We start from the raw sequence: 15,998 nt of genomic DNA on the forward strand, positions 1-15,998 counted from the left end.
AGATGACTAGTGCTTGACCTGCCATTTTCAAGTCGGGAGTATCCAAGAAGGGTTTCAGCTTCCATAGATAGCTCAGGTGGACTCTGGCTGATTTGGCCATCAAATGTATGTGGTCCCGCATGTTCAAGTTGCAGTCCAGGGTAATCCCAAGGGATTTGGCCGAGTCCACGATGGTCGGAGGGCAGTTTAAGGCTGTGATGGCTTTAATCCATACCTGAGTCTCAGGGTTGGTTTTGGGTGGGGAGATTAGAAGAAAATTTGTCTTTTTAGCGTTAAGTTTGAGTTGATTGGAAGAGAGCCATTGGACCGTTAATTACAAGGCTTCGTTCATGGAGAGAATCTCCTCGAGAGAAGAGATCTTGATGTAGATCTGGGTATTGTCAGCATACATGTTGTATGATATATTTGCGGTGTGTAGTACTTCGGCAAGCGGTTCAGGGTAAAGGTTGAAGAGGGTGGGGGACAAGGTTGATCCCTGGGGAACTACAACCGTGACTGGGGAGGGAGCAGAGAGGTTACCATTAATTAGGGATCTATGTGATCGGTTGTGGAGTAAGGACCTAAACCATTCGAGAACAGAGCCATCCATTCCCATCCTAAGTTTGAGGCGTTCAAGTAATTTCTCATGGTTGACAGTGTCGAAGGCCGAGGACAGGTCTAGCAGGATTAAGAGACAGGTTTTGCCTTGGTAAAGGGCTTGGAGTGCATCATCCACGATGTGGAGAATGGTGGTTTCAGTGCTATGCCCTGGTCTGAAGCCGGATTGGAAATCATCTAGTAGGTGGAAGTTGGTGATGTGTTGGCTCAGCTGCTATTGTACACATTTCTCCAGAACTTTAGCTAATAGTGGAATGTTGGAAATGGGTCTGAAGTTGTCAGGGGAGGCAGGATTCAGCGATGGTGTTGTCAAAATGGGGAGGACTTGGCCAGCTTTCAGAGAGTCTGGTATGGATCCCTGAAGCAGGGAGACATTGATTATTGCAGTCCAGCTCAGAATGATGGATTGGGAGGAGGCAGCTAGGCAGTTAGAGGGAGTGGGTCATTAAAGTGGTTGCTCGGCTTTAAGGTGGAGAGGATTTTCAAGATGGAGTGTTTGTCATAGATTTTGAAGTCGGTCCAGTGTGCTGGGTTTTTGGGAGATGCCTGGGGAGGGAGGATGTAGATCAGGAAGGGGTTGAGAGTGAGTAGTGGTTCTAAGTTCGTTTCTTATAGATGTGATTTTGTCAGCGAAAAAGGAGGAGAATTTGTCAGATGATAATAGTGACTTGGATCTTTCTTTCAATGTTTTGGCCAGATTGTTTGATTGGTATTTGACCATTTTGAAATGTTAGCGGGGTCTGTTTTTGGCGTTCCCCAGTTCAGATCTGAGGAATTCTTTTTTCGAGTTGAGGATGTTTCTGTTGTAGGTATTTCTGGCCTGGCGGAGAAGTTTTAAATGAACGGCTGATGGGTGCTGTCTCCAGATTCTTTCTGACTGCCCCAGGAATCTCCTCTCGCTATTGAGGGATCCATTGAACCAGGGGTTTCTTTCTTTGAATTGGGTTCTTTTTAGTTTTAACGGGGCAAGATCATCAAGAATGTTAGTTATGGTCCCAGAGTAATGGTCATTGAGGTCGTCGACCGTTGTGATATCGGGGGGAGGTTAGTCAGACTGGCAACGGGCTGCCAGTTCCCTAGGATCAAGGTTCTTGATGTCTCTAACCCAGCGTTTAGGAATCACCTGTTGTGGAGCTCGTATTTTGAGGGTCCCAGGTAGTAGGAAAGTGATAGTGTGGTGTCAGACCAAACACAAGGGGCTATATCAGTAAGCTTGACTGTTGATTCCTTGGCGATGATCCAGTCTAGAATGGCGCCTTTTGAGTGTGTAGGGAGTGAGCAGACTTGGGTTAGGGCTTGGTCGGCCAGGAGATCTTTGATGGCATTGACATGAGGCTCATTGGGTTCATTCCAGTGAAGGTTGAAGTCACCAAGGAAAATGTCTTTGGAGTTGGATGAAACTTTGTTTGTAATTAGTTCCATTAGGTGGTCAGTGAAGATGTCATTTGTGCCTGGGGGGTGGTTAAAGATGTGCAGATTGCACAGTTGCGTGGTGTTGCTGCCTATGGAGAGTACCAGGTATTCACAGGAGTCAGAGGTATCTGCCAGGAGTTCCGTGACAAGGAGATTAGAGCGGTAGATGCAGGCAATCCCTCCCCATTTTTTGCTCGATTGCTTCTCCAGCCTTGCAATGTTGTAGTTGGGAGAGACTAGGAGGTCTAGGCATGGAGATGAGGATCCATTAAGCCATGATTTGGTCAGGATTGCCAAGCCAGTGTTTTGGCTCAGTATGAGATCTGCGATACCGGTGGCGTGCTTAACTGCAGAGCCGCTGTTAATCAGGAGACCAGATATAGGGGGATCGGAGAGAGTGTTGTGCGCGGGGGCGGACAGGAGTACTTGGAAAATGTGCCATATTAGATTATGTACTGGTTGTATTATCCATAAGGGATTTATAGAAATGTGGACAGTGTTTTTTACTAAAATGCATTGTTTGAGTGAATGTCATTTGTATTTATTGCTGAACTCTCCCAATAAAACAAAAATAGAACCTGCCATTAATGGCCATGGTAGGACGCTGCCCGAAAGGATGGGTTGGGCTTAGGTTTCAAATGGTAGATGGGACACAAACAGAGGAGCTTATTTAGGGAGACAGTAGATAAAGGGGGCAGGAAGAAATCAACACACCGCAAATGGAAAAATAGGACACGATAATTGGAACAGAAGAGGCCAGGCAGAGATGATAGGATCCTGATGAAGGCACTGACAGCTTCCATCAATCTCCTTCTGGGCAACAGCAAGGAACAGAGGTGTGATGTGGAAAGACAGAATAGAAAGAGGCTATGATTCTAATGGAGACACTGATACCGTCATCCTTCTTGTTCCAGACAAAACATATGGAAAGACAAGCACAAACTTAAATCATGAATTGAGATTTCCTGAAGCAACAGACCATATCCACATATAAAAAAAAGGTGAAAGTAGCCTGCTCCATATTTTTTTCATATTGTAAAAACTTTAGAGACAATGATTAATGGACTATGTTCCAGACGTTTGAAAAGAAAAAAGGCAGAATAGAAATTCTAATCAAGGAGCCAACAATACAAAGTGGCTGATCATTACCTTCAATAAAAACACCATGACACCAAGAACCGCAGTGCATTATGTTGACGTACACATCCCTAAAAGAAATTAGAGATGCAATAAAAGATCTTAACATTGGGAAAGCCCTGGGTCCAGAAATGATTACATCATATATTAGCAAAATATTTCTACTGCACAAGACCAAGGTTTAATTTATCTATTTCTATTTTATTCACAAAATACAACTTATGGTATTACACAAAACCATAACAGATACAAAGCTATCAACAAGCTGTAAGCCAGTTTCTTTGTTAGACAAAAAATGCCAAGTATATACCAAAAAACAGGCAAACCATCCTTTGATACTCATAAGTGACCTATCTCAGATTCAAGTCATTTAAGGAGGTCTTGCAAGTGCTGTACTAGTCTTTGATTTCAATTCAGTGAGAGATTGATAATGGGATTCAGGTCCAGCTGCAGTAAATATGTGGTGGTGGAGGCAGTGGGAGGTGTCTAAAAGGGTTCCCTGATTAAATATTGATGTAAAAAATATAGTTTACAAAAATATTGTAGTAAAAATATCGAATTCAAAAATGTCGACTCCCTATACTTAAACAGGTAAGTACAATTATATTGATACAAAAATATAAAAGTAAAAAATATAGATCTAAAAAATATCAACCTGAACAAATTATATAACTTAAATAAAATATATTAAATAGTATTAATATTTTTAACAAAATAAATTGCATTTATATATAGTTTAAATAAATATAACAAATAAACTTACTTAAAAAAATATAAACACACAAAAATGTGTACAAATACATATATTTACTTTAAAACATTTTATTAACTATTATCTTTACTTAATTTATAAACTTTTTAAATTATATGAAAATAAAAAACTATACATATATGAATAATTTAAAATAAAATAAAAAATTCTATAACTAATTAACACATTAAACTATTAAAAGAAATATTAGGAATACATTTTGCAAAACAATAAATATAATAGTATGGAAAGTGCTGGATAGCGGAGGGGTAAAAATAACTATTCCCACACCAGTGAGTGCAAAAGCAGGGAAAGTGTTGGATAGAGGAGGGGTAAAAACTACTATTCCCACTGCAGTGAGTGCAAAAGCAGGGAAAGTATTAGATAACGGAGGGGTAAACATTACTATTCCCACTCCAGTGAGTGCAAAAGCAGGGAAAGGGCTGGATAGCGGAGGGGTAAAAATTACTATTCCCACTCTAGTGAGTGCAAAAGCAGGGAAAGTGCTGGATAGCAGAGGGGTAACAATTACTATTCCCACTCCACTGAGTGCAACAGCAAGGAAAGTGTTGGATAGCGGAGAGGTAAACATTACTATTCCCACTCCAGTGAGTGCAGCAGTAGGGAAAGTGTTGGATAGCAGAGGGGTCAAAATGACTATTCCTACTCCAGTGAGTGCAACAGTAGGGAAAGTGCTGGATACCACACCAATAAAAAAATAAACATCAACATTTGTATTAAATTTTATTCCTATTATTAACATAATTATTATTGAAATGTAAATATATTATTATTACATCAAATAATAAACATTAATTAATTACACATTGTTTAACACTATAATATCCACAACACACATCTAAAATTGATTACACAATTACAATTAATGATTACTAATTAATTAATTCAAATAAATTATTACAAATTGATTAACAAATTAATTAATGCAAATTAATTAACAAATAATTAATAAATCATCAATAAAAAATAAATTACTTCCCACCATTTACACCTATAAAAACCACAACGGGGTGCAAACAACTTTTACCCGCTTTTAAGAATTGTGGGTGTTTGGGAAACATGGCGCCCGCTAGCTGAGCCGAGCGCGCGTCCAGAGAGCACCCTCTACCCCTTGTATTAGCTTGCAGTGCGTTACCGGCAATGGAGTGAGCTGATCATGGAGCTGCTCAGAGATTCGGATGGGTTTGAGACTTCTGCGTTACTGGCTGAATGTGTATCAGGACTTTCACTCAGCCATCCGGTGTCTCGCGCCCGACCTGTCCACTCCATCTCCCACGCTGGTATGGAGCCGCCCTGGAGTTGAGATGCGGTCGCAGAGCGGCGGCCCGCGGTCTCCTCCGGGTTAGTAGCAGCAGTGCCAGCATCAGTTGGTTCTTTGCGCCGGTGGCTGGCGACGAAGGAGTGGGAGTTGCAAAGGCTGTAGTCAGTGCCGGGGAGAGAGCCTGGCTTAACCAGGAGAGAAGTTTGGTGCCGGGCGTTTTTCCTCCCCCTGTTGTTTCTAGCAACATATCTGGCGGTAAGAGTGTGGCATCCCCCGTGCAAGAGGCAGAATCTAATTTTGCCATTCTGAATGAGGAATACAAGCATTCAGGGGGGAAAGTGGAGGCACACAATTCTTTCAGCCTGGTGACGGCTGTTAACAAGAGGGGGGGAAAAAGAGAGGAAAACGTAGAAAGAGTGAGGCTGGCCAGTGGAAAACAAATGCAAAGGGAAAGGATAGCGAGATAGTAGAGCCATTAGAGTTACACTCTGAAGGAAGTCAGGACTCAGAGAATACGAGGGCTAATAGCACTATATTCTCTAACCAGGGCACAGCCTTTGAGAACTATCAAGTGAAAGGAAGGAGTATAAAAGGTTGGAGTAAAAAAAGTGTCTCCTCGCATAACAAAGTGAGAGTTACCCGATCATTATGGTCCTTTTTTAGGGTGCAACCGGAGGCCTTGATTGTCTCAAAGCAAGGGGGGGGCTCTAAATTAACAACTAGTTATCAAACAATTATTAATTATTTAATTAACACATTTATAACTCAATAACATCACAATTATACAATTATGAATAAATAAAATATATATAATAATTTTCATATAATTACATTTCTTCCCACCCTATTCCCCTATAAACCCACAACCCGCTACAGAACTAAAAACGCAAAATTCAATTTAAAAAATATTATTAACTACTATAAATAATAAATAAAACTATATAATTAAATTGCTTCCACCCTATTCCCCTATAAACCCTCATCCCGCTACAGACCTAAAAACACAAAATTCAACTTAAAAAAATATATTAACTTCTAAAATTTTAACACATATAATAAAATAACAAACAATTCTCATACAAAATAGTAAAATACATAACATTAATAATATTTCGATATTTTTAACAACTATGGGGCCGATTCCAATCCTGGATAAACCGGGTACGAACCGTCGGACGGAGCGTTTTCTCCGTACGACTCGTACCCGGTCGAAATACCTTACAAACATGCAAGTACGATTCGTACGCAAACACCATTTGCGTACAAATCGTAAAAAACACCGACCGAACAAAAAATACCCACAATTCCGATCCGGGACACCGTGGACGTGACGTCCGGACGGAGTCAGGCAGCGTTTCACGAACCAGCAAGTACGATTCGTACCGACGTCACTCCGCACGGACAATATTTTACGGGAGCCAAAAACTTTCGGGAAATCAGGACGACGCGCACAAGGAGCACCTGTACGCGACGGACAGCCATGGACCCAAACCTAAGTGTCATCCCGGCCCTCATTGCAGTCCACCTGGTGTACAGGAACCGGCGCAGACGCCGCAGAAGGTCAGAACAACACCCAGGGTCAAAGGGGGGGGCAGGGGCAGGAAACATAACCCCCACCCAAGTCCAAAATCAAACATGCCCTGTACATACCTGACCCCCAGGGCCTGGTCACTTCGGGGGCGTCTCCACCAAGGCCTGCGTCCGCCACAACAGAAGTCAACATGGACGCGAACCGGCATCACAACAATTGTGGTACGCACCGTACCCACGCCTCAAGAGCTTGGGTACGAGTCGTACCACGCCCACCCCTACGTCACCCCAACAATGGCGGTACGGCCCGTACCCACGCCTTAAGAGCGTGGGTACAGGTCATACCACGCCCACCCCTACGTCACCCCAACAATGGCAGTACGGCCCGTACCCACGCTCCAAAGGCATGGGTACGGGCCGTACCGCCATTGTTGGGGTGACATAGGGGTGTCCGTGGTACGACCCGTACCCACGCCCTTAAAGCGTGGGTACGGGCCATACCCCTACGGCACCCCAACAATGGCGGGACGGCCCGTACCCACGTCCCAAAGGCATTGGTACGAGCCGTACCGCCATTCTTGGGGTGAGGTAGGGGTGGGCGTGGTACGACCCGTACCCACGCTCTTAAGGCGTGGGTACGGTGCGTACCCCTACAGCACCCCAACAATGGTGGTACGGCCTGTACCCACGCCCCCAGAGCGTGGGTACGGCCCGTACCACGCATACCCCTACGTCACCGCCACAATGGTGGTACGGCCCGTACCCACGTCCCACAGGCATGGGTATGGCCCGTACCACCATTGCAGTGGCGATGTAGGGGTACGCTTGGTACGGGCCGTACCCACATCCTAAAGGCATGGGTACGGTACGTACCCCTACGGCACCCCAACAATGGGGGTACAACCCGTACCCATGCCTCAAGGACGTGGGTATGGCTCGTACCAAGCGTACCCCTACATCACCACTGCAATGGTGGTACGGGCCGTACCCAGGCCGTAGGACGTGGGTACGGGTCATACCACGCCAGTCGACAGACACATAGGGGTGTGTGGCCATCAGCCCCAGCAGTGCCCAGACATAGGAGGGGTGGGTGCAGAGTCCCCCCAGCAGTGACCAGACATAGGAGGGGTGTGTGCCTATCACTCCCAGCAGTGCCCAGAAATAGGAGGGGTGTGTGCCTATCACTCCCAGCAGTGCCCAGACATTGGAGGGGTGTGTGCCTATCACTCCCAGCAGTGCCCAGACATATGAGGGGTGGGGGCAGAGTCCCCCCAGAAGTGCCCAGACATAGGAGGGGTGGGGGCAGAGTCCCCCCAGCAGTGCCCAGATATAGGAGGGGTGGGTGCCTATCACTACCAGCAGTGCCCAGACATATGAGGGGTGGGTGCCTATCACTCCCAGCAGTGCCCAGACACATGAGGGGTGGGTGCAGAGTCCCCCCAGCAGTGCCCAGACATAGGAGGGGTGGGTGCCTATCACTCCCAGCAGTGCCCAGACATAGGAGGGGTGGGTGCAGAGTCCCCCCAGCAGTGCCCAGACATAGGAGGGGTGTGTGCCTATCACTCCCAGCAGTGGCCAGACATATGAGGGGTGGGTGCAGACTCCCCCCAGCAGTGCCCAGACATAGGAGGGGTGGGTGCAGAGTCCCCCCAGCAGTGCCCAGACATAGGAGGGGTGGGTGCCTATCACTCCCAGCAGTGCCCAGACATATGAGGGGTGGGTGCCTATCACTCCCAGCAGTGCCAGACATATGAGGGGTGGGTGCAGAGTCCCCCCAGCAGTGCTTAGACATAGGAGGGGTGGGTGCATAGTCCCCCCAGCAGTGCCCAGACATAGGAGGGGTGGGTGCCTATCACTCCCAGCAGTGCCCAGACATAGGAGGGGTGGGTGCAGAGTCCCCCCAGCAGTGCCCAGACATAGGAGGGGTGTGTGCCTATCACTCCCAGCAGTGCCCAGACATAGGAGGGGTGGGTGCCTATCACTCCCAGCAGTGCCCAGACATAGGAGGGGTGGGTGCAGAGTCCCCCCAGCAGTGCCCAGACATATGACACATGCATACCCACCCCTGGTGCTGGCAGCACAATACACACAATGAGAGCATGCAACAAGACTGTATACTCATGTGCCACCTTACTAATCTAAGAGACCCAAAGGAAACACACACTGTCACACACATTCCAGGACTGATAGGAATGTACAGGTGCTGGGGCAGCCAACAAGTTGTTGCCTCCCATGGAAGGAAAAGGGTGGAGTACCCACAGATACAATGCCCACAATTGTCTGTTAGGTGACCAAAGACCCTGCAGAACACGTAACACATGTGTGCGAGGCTGGGAGTACACACATGCATAGGGCGTAAAAGGGAACATGTCCACATGAAGTCATGTCAATATACTCCATACACTAGTACAGTGACCACCAAGGATGCCACAAATGATGCAGGTGGAGACATTGCTGAGCAGGCATGGCCAAAGTTGAAGGGATCCGTTACACATCCAGGATATGTAGACACAGCTCAGCACAACAATTGGGAAACAGCCTGCAGGGAAGATGTCAGGGTCCACAGAGGAAGGAACACACCTTGGGACAATATCACCATACAGTAAGAGCACACATGAGCAAAGATTATTTGCAGAGCCCTTGTGATGGCACACAGATACCAGGGTCCACCCCATGAGCAGCACACTACAACATTTCCCAGACACCTAACACATTATCACCACCCCAAATCATGGATCAGCACCACCAACAGCAAGTCCAGGAAAGCATAAGTGTGCAAAAAAAAACCAAAATGCTTTATTCAGCATTCAAAATAAATTGTTTTAAATGTCCACTATTTACAAGGCCCATGGGCCAGGCCATCAGCAAAGTCCTGGGGGGGTACACATCGGGACGTGTGTCCCCTAGCTTGCCTGCACAGTTCACATGTCCATTTCATCCACAGAAGGGGGGCATCATGTGGGGGGAAGGACCAGGCACCGCAGGGACAGGAGTGGCAAGGGTAGGTGTTGTGGGACGACTCCACCACAGGGGGTGGGGCAGCGCCAAAGGTGGATTCCAGCACGGCGCTACACACTACTGCCAGGTCGCCCAGCGTCTCCCCTGCACCCGAATGAACCACAGGCCCCAAGGAGGGGGGGGTCAGAGGGATGGGTTGCAGCGCTCCCGGGGGGGGGGTGTGGACAGGGGGGGACTCTACTCCCGCGGCCGGGCACTGCCTCCACCGCTTGCAGGGTGGTGCCACACTGGGGCTGAGGGACACAGTGGCCACCAAGGACTCATTCGGTGACAGTTGGCTAGGAGAGCTAAGGGGAGTGGTTTTGGAGGAAGTGGGTCTTGAGGAATGTGGACTCCCACTCTGGCTGCGTGCCTGCCGTTTGCCCCCAGACCCAGTGGGTGTGCCTACTTCCCCCTGTGTGTGCATGACTGGAGGAGTGTGCTTTGCCTTCCCTGGTGGTGTGCTGCCTGTGTCTGGTGGGGTGCGCGCATGGGGACGTCTGGGTATGCGTGGGACAGGCATGGGAGTAGGAAGTGTGGATGGTGCAGGGGTAGGGGGGGAACGGAGCACTGCTGGAGATCCACTGCTGCAGTCAGTGAGGAGTCTATGGACTTCAGCAACATCCGTTGATCAGACATCGCTGCTGACATGCCCTCCATGTACGACAACATCTGTGTCAGCAGTCTGGTGTGCTCATGGAGGACAGTAAGCATCGATGCCTGACCAACCTGCAACTGCCGCTGAATGTCCACAGACTCGGCATTGATGGCAGCAGGGGAGACAGGGGCAGGGGGTGCGATGCCTGGCACGAAGGAGACCTGTTGGCGCCTAGCACGGTGGGAAGGGACCCGAGCAGGTGGGAGGCGGGTGATGGGAATGGAGGGGGCGGCGACAGATGGAGTGCTGCTCTCAGCTCTGGGAGCAGCGTCCGCCCTCTCAGGGAGCTCAGCCTTGGACCCGTCAGCGTCATAGTCGGTGGTGGGACTGGACAGGTCCTCCGCCGCACTCCCCTCCGCCTCCGTGCCACTCGCTGAGACAGACTCGCCAGCACTGGTGGCACCGCTGCTGGATCCCTCCTCAATTTCCATGCCAGTGTCTCCCTCGGTTTCCCCCGACGCTGCTGTGGGCAAGGTGAAGAGACAGGAAATAATCAGACACCTGTATACATATGACATATGATTCAAAACAACATAGGTCACAGTGCATAGCATGAAAAGCAACATCAGTAACATCTACAATACTACGCACATATGTAGGCCCTGCACCACACAGTTGGTTGACCCACCATGCCACTGAGAAACAATGGAGAGCATGACACAACAGCAAAGAACTTGATTTCAAATTAGACAGAGGAGCAAGTCTCTGGGGACAGTTGAGTACAGCATCTGGACCACACACCGTAGCCAAAAAAGGGATGAGCAGGAACCATGTCTTGTAACTTTTGGCACATGCTGCTTAGCAAATACATTAAACCCTGCCCAACATGACTGGGTCACTGCATGTTGAGTGTATGTCCAGACAATCATCACACACAGGCCAGACCTGGCAAGGACACATACGGCTTGGACATGTAGGCCTTTCCCGCACAAACCCCCCCCTACCTGAGACAATGTGAGTGACACAGAGGAAGTACTTACACCTCTCACTCAGGGATTACTAAAATGCCCTTCAATAAATCCTGAATGTATACAAACTAACCCTTGTGCGCCTGTCCACACATAAAATTGACAAACAACCATCATCAGATGGTTGTACCAAAACACACTGGCACCGACCACTGTGAGTATGCACAAGCCAAATTGGGTCACCCTGTACAGTGGACACATGGAGCACACTTTACGTATATACACATTAGGCCAGGGTACAATGCCACAGGGCCCAACCTATGCTGAAGACACAGTGAATGTCCACATTGTTGGATGACACACATGATACCTAGGAAAAGGTGGCCCAGGGGACTGTAGTGGCCACACTCCTCCATGGTCCGGGATGGATATGACTGCAACAGAAGCAAACGTCCCTGCACTATGCATATCTCTCACTCATGCACATCATGTCTGAGGCCACAACATTGGTCATGCATGCTGTAAGGCAGTACACTTTTCAGACACACTCCTATGTCGGGACTCAGCATCAGTGCCAACTAACATGGACCCCACATTGACTGAACTGGCCAGGACACAGGCAAGGTCCCAACACATGTTACACACCACTCCCACACATGATGCTGCAAGCATTGGGCACTTGGATTAACTGGCAGCCTAGATGACCTTGTGCAAGAGTGACTACACACAGACCAGGGAACACGTGTCAAGGAGGGGAAGGGAGGAAGAACAGCACCGGTTTACTTTGGGGAACAGGATATGTACTGCACATATGAACCCTGGCAGTGTATCCATGCAACTGCGCACTTCCAAAAGCTGGTGACACACAACAAACACACATGTACCTACCCCCTTCCTATCCAAGTCAGGGAAGACCACCGCCAGCACACGCTTCATCTGGTGGGTCAGGCGCCGGCGCCCACGGTTCTTGTGGCTCTCAGGTGAGTCCCCCAGCAGGACCCGGGCGATCCTCCTGGTCCAGCACCGGATATCCTGCCAGCGTTTCCTCACCTGGGGCAGGTGCCGCCTCCGACCCTCCACCGACCTCACGGCACTGACGGCTTCACTCCAAATCACCCCCTTGGCATAGGCACCTACCTGTGTGACTACTTAAATATACATGCTACATGTCACAGAGACAGACATTAGAACAATTTGGCTGGTTTGAAGAGGGCATAGTATGCATCAGAGTCATTGCACCTTTGTCATAGGGACATTCTCCTCTGGGGAAGGCAAAATGCACTACGTGGCATTGAAAGTACACAGGTGGAATGAGGGGTGCGACACAAACAATGATCATGGCTCACACTGTGCATCACAAGCTACACCACGATTATGTACAGCACCTCAAAGCAGTCACATGCCCCAGGCCACTGACGCAACTTCAGCAGGGTACACAGACACACACAGGCACAGGACAATCACCTGCCATTGGCAACTTCGGGTACACACATCACTCTGCACATGTGCCACTAGACTGGGGGGTGTCACAGGTGTGGGGCAGGCTCAGCACATCAGACACACAGCACTGCTCCCTGCTCACATCAGATGGGTAGGGTATATGCACCCCTCATGCAGCTGGGGTGCAACACTCCACATAGACACTCACTCACCCACATGACAGGGGACTTACACACACACCAATGTCCAGGGGACGAACACATCATTTGGACACTCTCAGCACAGGTACACTCAACTCGCACACATCTGGGGGTACAGTCACCTGTCACACTGGGGGGACCACATAATCACATCAGGACTGTAGAAACAACATTCCCAAGAGGATTAGCCAGGCTGAATGTGGCATGCACCATGCAGTGATTGTCACAGTAAGCACTATGCAAGTGAGGAGTGGATACATGCACTACAGCATGCTCTGCATGGGAGACATGAGGCATTCCCCCCCCTGGGACCCACTCTAAAGAACATTGCATGTTGTCACACCTGGACACAATGCCATAAGTGACAGTCACAAAAAAGGGGCACAGTCTAAGCTAATGGAGTCACCACTCACCTGCACCCCTGGTGTCCCATACAGGCTGGGGTACTGTGGGAGGATCACATCCAGCAGGGCCTGGTTCTCCTCCTGGGTGAATGGCTGTGCCCTCTCCACAGACCTGGACATGGTGCTAGAGGTATCACGAGCAGCAGCAGCAGTGGTGTGGAATGAAAGGTTGTGCAGGCAAGTGCTTTCTCATGGGGCTTGACTGCCTTATATTTGCCTTGCTGGGCTGTTACATTTACAGGAGTACAGAGTGATTGGTCAATCTCATTTGCATCCTACGTTTCCTCCAATCCCTTTAAACCTACCCCAGTGGGTGCCTTTGCATGTTTAAAAAAATGAGCATGATGTGAAGTCAAGAACCACTTTGCAACTTTGTATATTGTCTCCAACCGACTTCTGCTGGCCACCTGATGAAAAAATTTGAACTTGAAACTGGGTCTCCATGGCAACCAGCATGCAGTTAGGCCCTTATACTTGTCGCTCATGTGTCCCCTATGTAATTTCACTATACACACACAGGTACGGTGCGTTCCACGCCCCTAGGGCACCACTACTCCAGTGATACGGTCCGTACACGCGTGTATAGGGTCCGTATGACTATGGTTGTGTCGCCGTAGGCGTACGCCATGGTGATACGGTCCGTACACGCGTGTGTATGGTCCGTATCACTATGGTTGTGTCGCCGTAGGCGTACGCCCTAGTGATACGGTCCGTACACGCGTGTGTAGGGTCCGTACCACTATGGTTGTGTCGCCGTAGGCGTACGCCCTGATGCCCGCGTGTACAGACCGTATCCCTATGGCGTACGCCTACGGCGACACAACCATAGTGGTACGGACCCTACACACGTGTGTACGGACCGTATCACTATGGCGTACGCCTACGGTGACACAACCATAGTGATACAGACCCTACACATGCATGTACGGACCGTATGACCATGGCGTACGCCTACGGCGACACAACCATAGTGATACAGACCCTACACACGCGTGTACAGACCGTATGACCATGGCGTACGCCTACGGCGACACAACCATAGTGATACGGACCCTACACACGCGTGTACGGACCGTATCACCATGGCGTACGCCTACGGCGACACAACCATAGTGATACGGACCCTACACACGCGTGTACGGACCGTATCACCATGGCGTACGCCTACAGCGACACAACCATAGTGATACGGACCCTACACACACGTGTACGGACCATATCACCATGGCGTACACCTACGGCTGCACTACCATAGTGATAAGGACCCTACACACGCTCTCAGAGCGTGTGTACCGTGCGTTTCACACCTTACACTGGTGACAGGCGGCACACAGAAAGGAATTGAGCTGTCATACTTGGCCGAGGCTGGACATCAAGTCATTGTCAGTGCAGTCCTACATGTCTCGGGCCTAGGTGTGTCAGGCTGTGATGTGGCACAAATCTCCTCATGTTTGAACCCAGTAGATGTGTAATGAGCTGTGTACACATGTCATGTGTCAAGCTGCACTATGTGCCACACATCCCCTTCACACCTTTGACATGTGTGCATGTAGTACAGACTTGTTGCGCACTGCGTCACTGGCATGGCACAGTCGCCAACACCCGCAACTGTCCCCTGATGCCAGGTACACGGATAATGACACCTGACATGTGACTGCCAGCTTTGCACGATGTGAGTATGTCATGTGTGTGTCATGTGTTCCCATAAGCTTGCTGTTGGTGTACCTTCCAATGCATCTGCTGTTGCTGCATCCAACATGTGCATGTGTGTGGATGGGCATGGCACACTATTATGCACACCAGGACACATGTGGAATCAGACTGTCAGATACCCCATAAGGCTTACCTCTGCTTGTGGAGCGATTCCGCAGAGACGACAAGAGCGCCCGCCCCTGTTCTCACCTGACCCTCGTGGACAGTAGAACCCAGCAGGGATGAGATGGACGCAGGGAAGGGAGCCAGAAAGAAGGTAGGGGGTTGGTGTGTAGGGTATCTCAAAGTCAACTAGAAAACAGGAAAAGACCCAGTTCAGTAAGGGACCCCAACTCCTACTCGTTATACAACCCGTAATCCACACACAGAAAAAACCTGTGTCCCCAATTCCGAAGACTCACCAGTGCTCTGCAGACCACGGGTTTCAGTCTACTTGCAGCCCAGTTGAAGTAGCCTCTAAGCGAGGTGCTGCACTGCAAGCTCCTCAGTTAACCAAAGGGAAGCGCTCCTGCGCGTATAGTAGGACAAAACTGCACTACACCAACAGAGGCACCCCTGGAAGGCACACGTCCTGATGAACGCTGCTTCAAGACTGTGGTACACTGTCCCACTTCAGCGCGCATGCGCGATGGGGCACTGCATCAGTTAACAATAACCCCACTCCTTGAATCGCACTCCAGCGCAGAGAAAGCAAGTAGGAACTGACACGCACTCATGTGCTGTATGGATCAAGAGAACCCCTCAGCGCTCCTGCGTGGTTGGAACAAAATGACCATAAAGCGCTCCTGCGCGGTGCAAACAAAATAACTATAAAGCGCTCCAGCGCGGTGCAAACAAAAGACAAACCCCGCAACGCTCCTGCGTTTGCAAGGCTCAAGGGTCGGTGTAGGTATGATACCTCGACTAGTTTCCAGCGTAGGGATGAAAAGGCCTCCAGCGTCTCTACAGCAGGAAGGGAGTCCGCTCGT

The sequence above is a fragment of the Triturus cristatus genome, chromosome 2_2 (assembly GCF_964204655.1).
Source record: "Triturus cristatus chromosome 2_2, aTriCri1.1, whole genome shotgun sequence".
NCBI lineage: Eukaryota > Metazoa > Chordata > Amphibia > Caudata > Salamandridae > Triturus > Triturus cristatus.